At 36.1% G+C, this 9,992-nt stretch overlaps 1 long non-coding RNA gene across 1 annotated transcript; it reads left to right on the forward strand.

The window, feature by feature from the left end:
* The first annotated feature begins 1,399 nt into the window (after positions 1-1,399).
* Positions 1,400-2,414, forward strand: LOC142623741 (uncharacterized). The gene is made up of 2 exons (XR_012842212.1): positions 1,400-1,481; positions 1,836-2,414. It is a non-coding gene; the product is annotated as an uncharacterized LOC142623741 (long non-coding RNA).
* The last annotated feature ends 7,578 nt before the right edge of the window (positions 2,415-9,992 follow it).

Here is a 9,992-nt window from a genome sequence, read left to right on the forward strand (position 1 = left end):
AAAAAACCAATCTTTGCTTAAAAGTGTTGTTGCCAACTTGCCTCCAGAAGTACAATCTTGTATTTTTGAAAGCAAGGCTATGACTAAAGATCTTGATCTTTGGTTAAAACATTTCAAAACCCTTGTTTTAATTGCTCCTACCATTGTTGAACTTGATGGCCTCAATAAAGGCTACATGAAAAAGAAATGGAGAAAATACTTTGGGAGCAATCTCAGAGTACATGAAAAAACTCATCATTTCTCTGACCTTTTGATTAATTATGAAGATGGTTCTGATAATGATCCCTTCTGGCTTTCTCAAATGTTTGAATTTGGTTTTGTTAGACTCATCAAATTAACGAGTCATGATCAAATTAACCAGTTTCCTGATATTACCCAAAAGGCTGTTGCAGATGTTGCAGCAACCCCTTATGTTTCAATCCGATGTTGGAGTACTTTACCCAAATGGGAAAAGAATAATTGGATGAATGTTCAACCTTCCAAGCATCTTGTTCTTATTAATGGATATACTCACCAAGGTCAATGGTATGAAGAAAATGCTTATGTTTCACATAAACATCTCTATGCTCTTACCGAATGTTGGAGAAGTTACTTTAATAATCGAATTCTTAATGTCTCTGAAGAATTATGGAAAGACTACCATTTCTTTGGTTGTACAGACAGAATTTATGTTTTTGTTAACAAACCTTATGCTTCTGCGGTCCGGCACTTACAATGGGCAGAACATGATGCCCCAAGAATATTTCTCACAAGAGATCTTGTTTACGAACCATTAATGTATTGTGGTTTCTGTAACCAATATTCAACTTATCATGAACATGAATGCAATGATGATCCCCCATGGGATCCCTCTCTAGGGGACCCTTAAACTGGTTACCCGTCTGATGCAGCTTCTACCTAGAAGCATAGTGATCCCAGTACAAGACTTTCTTATTGGTCTAGCCAGATGATATTCACTAGTTACTATTTGCCGAAGATGCTTTCCTGATAATAATGATTCCTTGTTGACTATATTCTTATCTATAGGACAAACCATTCTGGCACCATCACTACGTACCAACTTTCCTCCATTGTTGACTTTCCAAGATGAAGGCTTTTCCAAAAGATAGAGCTATTTACTTGCTATTTTGCTGATATTTTGGGCACAACATGCCAAACTACTTTCGGTCTCAAAAGCCGATTTGATTCCTTCCGGATATTGCGCTTCTAATGCCCCTCACGGGTCCTGATATGAATAGTAAAATGTCACTATTCATTTTGTACTATTTACTACTTTATTCACTTATATAAGGGGGTTGTCCCTTATTGTTAAACTCAAAATCTTTTCTAGGATTTCCCTTAGAACTCTCTCTAGGACTTCCTTAGATCAAGATATCTCACTGATTACACAAAGCTTGTAACTAGGAACCAGGACTAGCTTTCAAGCCTTGTACTGTTTACCCAACCTGGTTGATCACTGTAATCTTGTTGCTACTACTTCTGTAAGTATTTTGATGTATATTCAAAAAACACTTCTGTTTTCAATACATTGAATTATTTTGATATACAACTGCTTGGCTGGTTCTACCGCCTTACTTTCAATACTTTGAATTATTTTGATATACAACTGCTTGGCTGGCTCTACCGCCTTACTTTCAATTATCATTTACTTTGAATTATTCCATATATCTGTTATCTGTTGTGCTTATCTTGATCTAAGGAAGTCCTAGAGAGAGTTCTAAGGGAAATCCTAGAAAAGATTCTGAGTTCAACAATAAGGGACAACCCCCCTTATATAGGTAAATAAAGCAGTAAATAGTACAAAGTGAATAGTGACATTTTACTATTCTTATCAGGACCCATGAGGGGCAATAGGAGCGCAATATCTGGAAGGAATCAGGTCAGCTTTTGAGACCAAAAGTAGTTTGGCATGTTGTGCCTAAAATATCAGCAAAATAGCAAGTAAATAGCTTTATCTTTTGGAAAAGTCTTCATCTTGGAATAGTCAACAATGGAGGAAAGCTGCAGCAGTGTTGGTACGTAGTGATGGTGCCAAAATGGTTTGTCCTATGGATAAGAATATAGTCAACAAGGGATCATTATTGTCAGGAAAGCATTTTCGGCAAATAGTAACTAGTGAATATTGTAGCATCCAATAAGAATGTCTTGTACTGGGATCACTATGCTTCTAAGTAGAAGCTGCATCAGACGGGTAACCAGCATAAGGATCCTCTAGAGAGGGATCCCATGGGAGATCATCATTGTATTCATGTTCATGATAAGTTGAATATTAGTTACAATTGAAAGTAAAGCGGTAGTAAATGATAATTGAAAGTAAGGCGGTAGAACTAGCTAAGCAGTTGTATTTCAAAATAATTCAAAGTATTGAAAACAGAAGTGTTTATTGAATATACATCAAAATACTTACAGTAGTAGTAGTAGCAACAAGATTACAGTGATCAACAGGTTGGGTAAACAGTACAAGGTTGGCTTGAAATTCACCTTGTTAACCTTATTACCCAAATTGTTAACCCTACTACTGAAAGTGCAGCCTTTGCCGATCAACTTTTTAATTGCCTTGTTAACATCATGATGAATTAAACCTGATTAGTCAACTCTTTGGCAAAAAGAAAATCCATTCAATGGATAGAAAAACTATAATGGGTACTGATTTTGCTAGATTGAGTCTAAAAAACCAATCTTTGCTTAAAAGTGTTGTTGCCAACTTGCCTTCAGAAGTACAATCTTGTATTTTTGAGAGCAAGGCTATGACTAAAGATCTTGATCTTTGGTTAAAATATTTCAAAACCCTTGTTTCAATTGCTCCTACCATTGTTGAACCTGATGGCCTCAATAAAGGCTACATGAAAAAGAAATGGGAAAAATACTTTGGGAGCAGTCTCAGAGTACATGAAAAAACCCATCATTTCCCTGGCCTTTTGATTAATTATGAAGATGGTTCTGATAATGATCCCTTCTGCCTTTCTCAAATGTTTGAATTTGGTTTTGTCAGACTCATCAAATTAACGAGTCATGACCAAATTAACCAGTTTCCTAATATTATCCAAAAGGTTGTTGCAGATGTTGCAACAACCCCTTATGTTTCAATCCGATGTTGGAGTACTTTGCCCAAATGGGAAAAGAATAATTGGATGAATGTTTAACCTTCCAAGCATCTTGTTCTCATTAATAGATATACTCACCAAGGTCAATGGTATGAAGGAAATGCTTATGTGTCACATAAACATCCCTATGCTCTTGCTGAATGTTGGAGAAGTTACTTTAATAATTGAATTCTTGATGTCTTTGAAGAATTATGGAAAGACTACCATTCCTTTGGTTGTACAGACAGAATATCTGTTTTTGTTAACAAACCATATGCTTCTGCGGTCCGGCACTTACAATGGGCGGACCATGATGACCCAAGAATATTCCTCACAAGAGATCCTGTTTACGAACCATTAATGTATCGTGATTTCTGTAACCAATATTCAACTTATCATGAACATGAATGCAATGATGATCCCCCATGGGATCCCTCTCCAGAGGATCCTTATGCTGGTTACCCGTCTGATGCAGCTTCTACCTAGAAGCATAGTGATCCCAGTACAAGACTTTCTTATTGGATGCTACAATATTCACTAGTTACTATTTGCCGAAATTGCTTTCCTGACAATAATGATCCCTTGTTGACTATATTCTTATCCATAGGTCAAACCATTTTTGGCACCATCACTACGTACCAACACTGCTGCAGCTTTCCTCCATTGTTGACTATTCCAAGATGAAGGCTTTTCCAAAAGATAAAGCTATTTACTTGCTATTTTGCTGATATTTTAGGCACAACATGCCAAACTACTTTCGGTCTCAAAAGCTAACCTAATTCCTTCCAGATATTGCGCTCCTATTGCCCCTCACGGGTCCTGATAAGAATAGTAAAATGTCACTATTCACTTTGTACTATTCACTGCTTTATTTACCTATATAAGGGGGGTTGTCCCTTATTGTTGAACTCAGAATCTTTTCTAGGATTTCCCTTAGAACTCTCTAGGATTTCCTTAGATCAAGATATCTCACTGATTACACAAAGCTTGTAACTAGGAACCAGGACTAGCTTTCAAGCCTTGTACTGTTTACCCAACCTGTTGATCACTGTAATCTTGTTGCTACTACTACTACTGTAAGTATTTTGATGTATATTCAATAAACACTTCTGTTTTCAATACTTTGAATTATTTTGATATACAACTGCTTGGCTGGTTCTACCGCCTTACTTTCAATTATCATTTACTTTGAATTATTCCATATATCTGTTATCTGTTGTGCTTCCGCCTTCTGCGTTGTCGTCCTTCCCCCTATCAATATCTAACTTAGTTATAACACTCAATTATCATGTTTTTCTCACAACCGTTGCATTTTGTAACACATACCGTTCATCAACCCTATTCCTCTCACGCCTTCACTCTCTCCTGGCTTCACGGGCCTTACTATTTGGATCTGGGACTTTTTACAATGGCGGTGGCGCCAACGACGATGAGACCAACATAACAACGAAGTATCACAAGGTCAGGTAGACACGAACAGAATATGAAAGACACAACAACACTATCGGCCAAGGAAAGAATGGCTCTAATACCATAAAGGGGGAAGGAAGACAGCGCGAAAGGCGGAAGCACAACAGATAGCAGATATATGGAATAATTCAAAGTAAATGATAATTGAAAGTAAGGCGGTAGTAAATGATAATTGAAAGTAAGGCGGAAGAACCAGCCAAGCAGTTGTATATCAAAATAATTCAAAGTATTGAAAGTAAGGCGGTAGAACCAGCCAAGCAGTTGTATATCAAAATAATTCAAAGTATTGAAAACATAAATGTTTATTGAATATACATCAAAATACTTACAGTAGTAGTAGTAGCAACAAGATTACAGTGATCAACAGGTTGGGTAAACAGTACAAGGCTTGAAAGTTAGTCCTGGTTCCTAGTTACAAGCTTTGTGTAATCAGTGAGATATCTTGATCTAAGGAAATCCTAGAGAGTTCTAAGGAAAATCCTAGAAAATATTTTGAGTTCAACAATAAGGGACAACCCCCCTTATATAGGTAAATAAAGCAGTGAATAGTGACATTTTACTATTCTTATCAGGACCCGTGAGGGGCAATAGGAGCGCAATATCTGGAAGGAATCAGGTCAACTTTTGAGACCGAAAGTAGTTTGGCATGTTGTGCCTAAAATATCAGCAAAATAGCAAGTAAATAGCTTTATCTTTTGGAAAAGCCTTCATCTTGGAATAGTCAACAATGGAGGAAAGCTGCAGCAGTGTTGGTACGTAGTGATGGTGCCAAAATGGTTTGTCCTATGGATAAGAATATAGTCAACAAGGGATCATTATTGTCAGGTTAGCATTTTCGGCAAATAGTAAGTAGTGAATATTGTAGCATCCAATAAGAAAGTCTTGTACTGGGATCACTATGCTTCTAGGTAGAAGCTGCATCAGACGGGTAACCAGCATAAGGATCCTCTGGAGAGGGATCCCATGAGGGATCATCATTGCATTCATGTTTATAATAAGTTGAATATTGGTTACAGAAACCACAGTACATTAATGGTTCGTAAACAGGATCTCTTGTGAGGAATATTCTTGGGTCATCATGGTCTGCCCATTGTAAGTGCCGGACCGCAGAAGCATATGGCTTGTTAACAAAAACAGAAATTCTGTCTGTACAACCAAAGAAATGGTAGTCTTTCCATAATTCTTCAGAGACATCAAGAATTCGATTATTAAAGTAACTTCTCCAACATTCAGCAAGAGCATAGGGATGTTTATGTGACACATAAGCATTTCCTTCATACCATTGACCTTGGTGAGTATATCCATTAATGAGAACAAGATGCTTGGAAGGTTGAACATTCATCTAATTATTCTTTTCCCATTTGGGCAAAGTACTCCAACATCGGATTGAAACATAAGGGGTTGCTGCAACATCTACAACAGCCTTTTGGATAATATCAGGAAACTGGTTAGTTTTCTCAGGTTTCTCAGGTTTTGATGTCTTTGAAGAATTATGGAAAGACTACCATTTCTTTGGTTGTACAGACAGAATTTTTGTTTTTATTAACAAACCATATGCTTCTGCGGTCCGGCACTTACAATGGGCAGACCATGATGACCCAAGAATATTCCTCACAAGAGATCTTTTTTACGAACCATTAATGTATTGTGGTTTCTGTAACCAATATTCAACTTATCATGAACATGAATGCAATGATGATCCCCCATGGGATCCCTCTCCAGAGGATCCTTATGCTGGTTACCCGTCTGATGCAGCTTCTACCTAGAAGCATAGTGATCCCAGTACAAGACTTTCTTATTGGATGCTACAATATTCACTAGTTACTATTTGCCGAAATTGCTTTCCTGACAATAATGATCCCTTGTTGACTATATTCTTATCCATAGGACAAACCATTTTGGCACCATCACTACGTACCAACACTGCTGCAACTTTCCTCCATTGTTGACTATTCCAAGATGAAGGCTTTTCCAAAAGATAAAGCTATTTACTTGCTATTTTTGCTGATATTTTAGGCACAATATGCCAAACTACTTTCGGTCTCAAAAGCTAACTTGATTCCTTCCAGATATTGCGCTCCTATTGCCCCTCACGGGTCCTGATAAGAATAGTAAAATGTCACTATTCACTTTGTACTATTCACTGCTTTATTTGCCTATATAAGGGAGGTTGTCCCTTATTGTTGAACTCAGAATCTTTTCTAGGATTTCCCTTAGAACTCTCTCTAGGACTTCCTTAGATCAAGATATCTCACTGATACACAAAGCTTGTAACTAGGAACCAGGACTAGCTTTCAAGCCTTGTACTGTTTACCCAACCTGTTGATCACTGTAATCTTGTTGCTACTACTACTATTGTAAGTATTTTGATGTATATTCAATAAACACTTCTGTTTTCAATACTTTGAATTATTTTGATATACAACTGCTTGGCTGGTTCTACCGCCTTACTTTCAATACTTTGAATTATTTTGATATACAACTGTTTGGCTGGTTCTACCACCTTACTTTCAATTATCATTTACTTTGAATTATTCCATATATCTGTTATCTGTTGTGCTTCCGCCTTCTAAAATGGAAACAGTATATATATATTGTGGCTAAAAATATCTTCTTAAATATTTCGGCAATAAGGGTTAGAAAGCAAGGGGAATTGGAAAAATGACCCCCCAAAAAAAAGTTACAAAGTGAGGGTACAAGCAAAAATTGTCAATTTCTTCTAGTGAGTTTTGGCATTGTTAAGTTATAGAGGAGGTGAATATAATTTATTTTGAAATGTAAAATAGACAAGTGTAATGAGAGAGGTCGGTGCAATTTTCCCGCTTTCATGTGACACAATTTACATATATTATTTTTATATAAGTAAATGGCTTCATTTTATTATTGTCAAAGGCTCGATTGTAAATAAAGAAGAACAATCTCTTCTTTTGGCTTAATACCTCAAGAACTCCGTTCCTTTTGGTTGGATACCTCGAGACCTTCATTCAAACAGCGCCTTCATAACTACGAAGAAAAAAAAATATTTTTTTAAAAGAAGAAAAAAAAATTATTGATATTTATACACACCGACTTCCATAGAACAATCCTTTCCATTATAAATCAAAGTAACAACTTTCCATAGCTCTCTCTCTCTCTCTCTCTCTCTCTCTCTCTCTCTCTCTGTGTGTGTGTGTGTGTGTGTGTGTGTGTGTGTGTGTGTGTGTGTGTGTGTGTGTGTGTGTGTGTGTGTGTGTGTGAGAATCATAGTTCTCCTAGTAAAGGAGAACAAGCTATGTCACAATGTTGCAAGGCTCTTAATTATTTAAAGGTAATGTTTTGCATTGCTTTTATGAAATTTTAATAAAAATTACAAAAAAGGGTATTATAGGTTTATGTGCCAATAATCTCCATGCCAAAGCCAGACATAGCAAGCCTTTTTTGATTTTTTTTTTTTTCCCACTCAGAGCTTTAAAGGGTTACAGCAAGCCTTTTTTTTTTTTAATGTTATACCAAGAAAACATGTTCTTAAAAAAAATTGTATATGCACAATTTCACCGTGTTGGCTATCATCTTTTTCCTTCAAATCTTCTATACAAAAAAAGTTGTGATTACAACCTACCATTTCACTGTGTTGGTTTCTTTGTGTTTTAGCTAAATTAACTTATTTATTAAACAAATATATACCTCACTTTTTCTATACCAATTTCTATAAGGACTTGATTGACAAGGAGATCATTGCTCCTCTCACAATGCCTAATGTCTCTATTAACCCTTTACCGAACCATGATATGGGCCAAGGCCCAAGGATCAATTGGTTTTTGTTTTTTGAAGAATAAGTAATGAGAGATCCATTGTCCATGATTAGTAACGGTCTTATCTATGCCATTCTGACTTGGGAAGAAGTCATGTAAGCCGTGTTTCCCCATGCGAGGCCCAAGTATAACATTTGGGAAGATAAAGCCCAAAGAAAAAGTGTATCCTACAAAATAGCCCACTTCACCAAAAGATGAGTTAGCTCACATCACAAGAAAGAGACATTTCAAATCCTCATGTCTTGAAACCAGCGACTCACTGGAAGCCTTGAACCAACAAGCCAATTACAAATTATCTTAACCGAAGATGACATTGTTCTAATACAATTCCAAAAGACCCAAGCCAGCATTTTCCTATAGGGTTTACCTCTAGGCTTGTAGCTTCATACCATCACCGTAAATCCTTACTCAAACTGCTCAATCAAATCCTGTATTCACATTGGTAGAGCCATAAATTTAGCAATATGGTTCTATAAAAAACTATTTTATCTTTTCACTTTACAAAAAACTCAACATCAGTGGGTTTATTTTAATTTTTAACATAATAAAATAATATTTTTTATTTCATATGAGCTATAGTGTGAACATGTGAAGTCCAGTGTAAATACATGAATAATACAAAACAATGTGATCATGTGAATAATTTTTTTTTTTTTTACATATGAGCTACAGTGCACCGCCAAAAGTAACTATGCACTGTAGCTGTGGAGCCAAATTATTTGGCTTTGGCTCCATCAATGTAGGCATAGTTTTGTATTTGGTGGTGTCAAAAATGGCAATATGACTTTTTAGCACCACCAATAATAATGCTCCCCTTAAGATCTCAATGCCATGATTGGAACAATAAGGAAGGAATCCACAATATTTTATTTTGACAAGCAAGGGGCAAGATCACAATAATCTCTTCACACCTATCAAAGGTAAATAGGTTCCAATGGTGTTGAATGATGAATGTGTGTCTCTCTAGAATTGCAAAAAATCCAACACTTTACAAAATAAACCCAACATCAGTGATTTTATTTTAATTTTTAACATAATAAAATAATATAAATAACACAATAAAATAATAAAATAATAGTTTTTATTATATATGAGCTATAGTGTGAACACGTGAATGAGTTACCGTCCAGTGTGAACATATGAATAATAATATAAAGCAATGTGAACACATGAATAAAATAATATTTTTTTACATATGAGCTATCGTGCACACTGCACAGCCAAAAGTAGTCGTGCACGGTAGCTATGGAGCCAAATTATTTGGCTTTGGCTCCACTAATATAAGCATAGTTTTGTATTTGGTGGTGCAAAAAATAGCAATATGATTTTTTAGCACCACCAATAATAATGCTTCCCTTAAGATCTCAATGTCATGATCAGAGCTATAAGGAGGAGTCCACAATATTTTATTTTGACAAGCAAGGGGCAAGATCACAATAATCCCTTCACACCTATCAAAGGTAAAAAGATTCCAATGGTGTTGAACGATGAATGAGGCACATTGAATGTGCTTCCTTTTAGAATTGCAAGTTGCTTGAGCATTGGAATTAAAGATTTCTTACCATCTAGCCAAAATTTCCAAGCCTATGACAATACTTGAAGAGAGGTACTTGGAAATATGGTCCTCGATTTAACAACTGGGCCAGCA

Source organism: Castanea sativa, chromosome 2 (genome assembly GCF_040712315.1).
Source record: "Castanea sativa cultivar Marrone di Chiusa Pesio chromosome 2, ASM4071231v1".
NCBI lineage: Eukaryota > Viridiplantae > Streptophyta > Magnoliopsida > Fagales > Fagaceae > Castanea > Castanea sativa.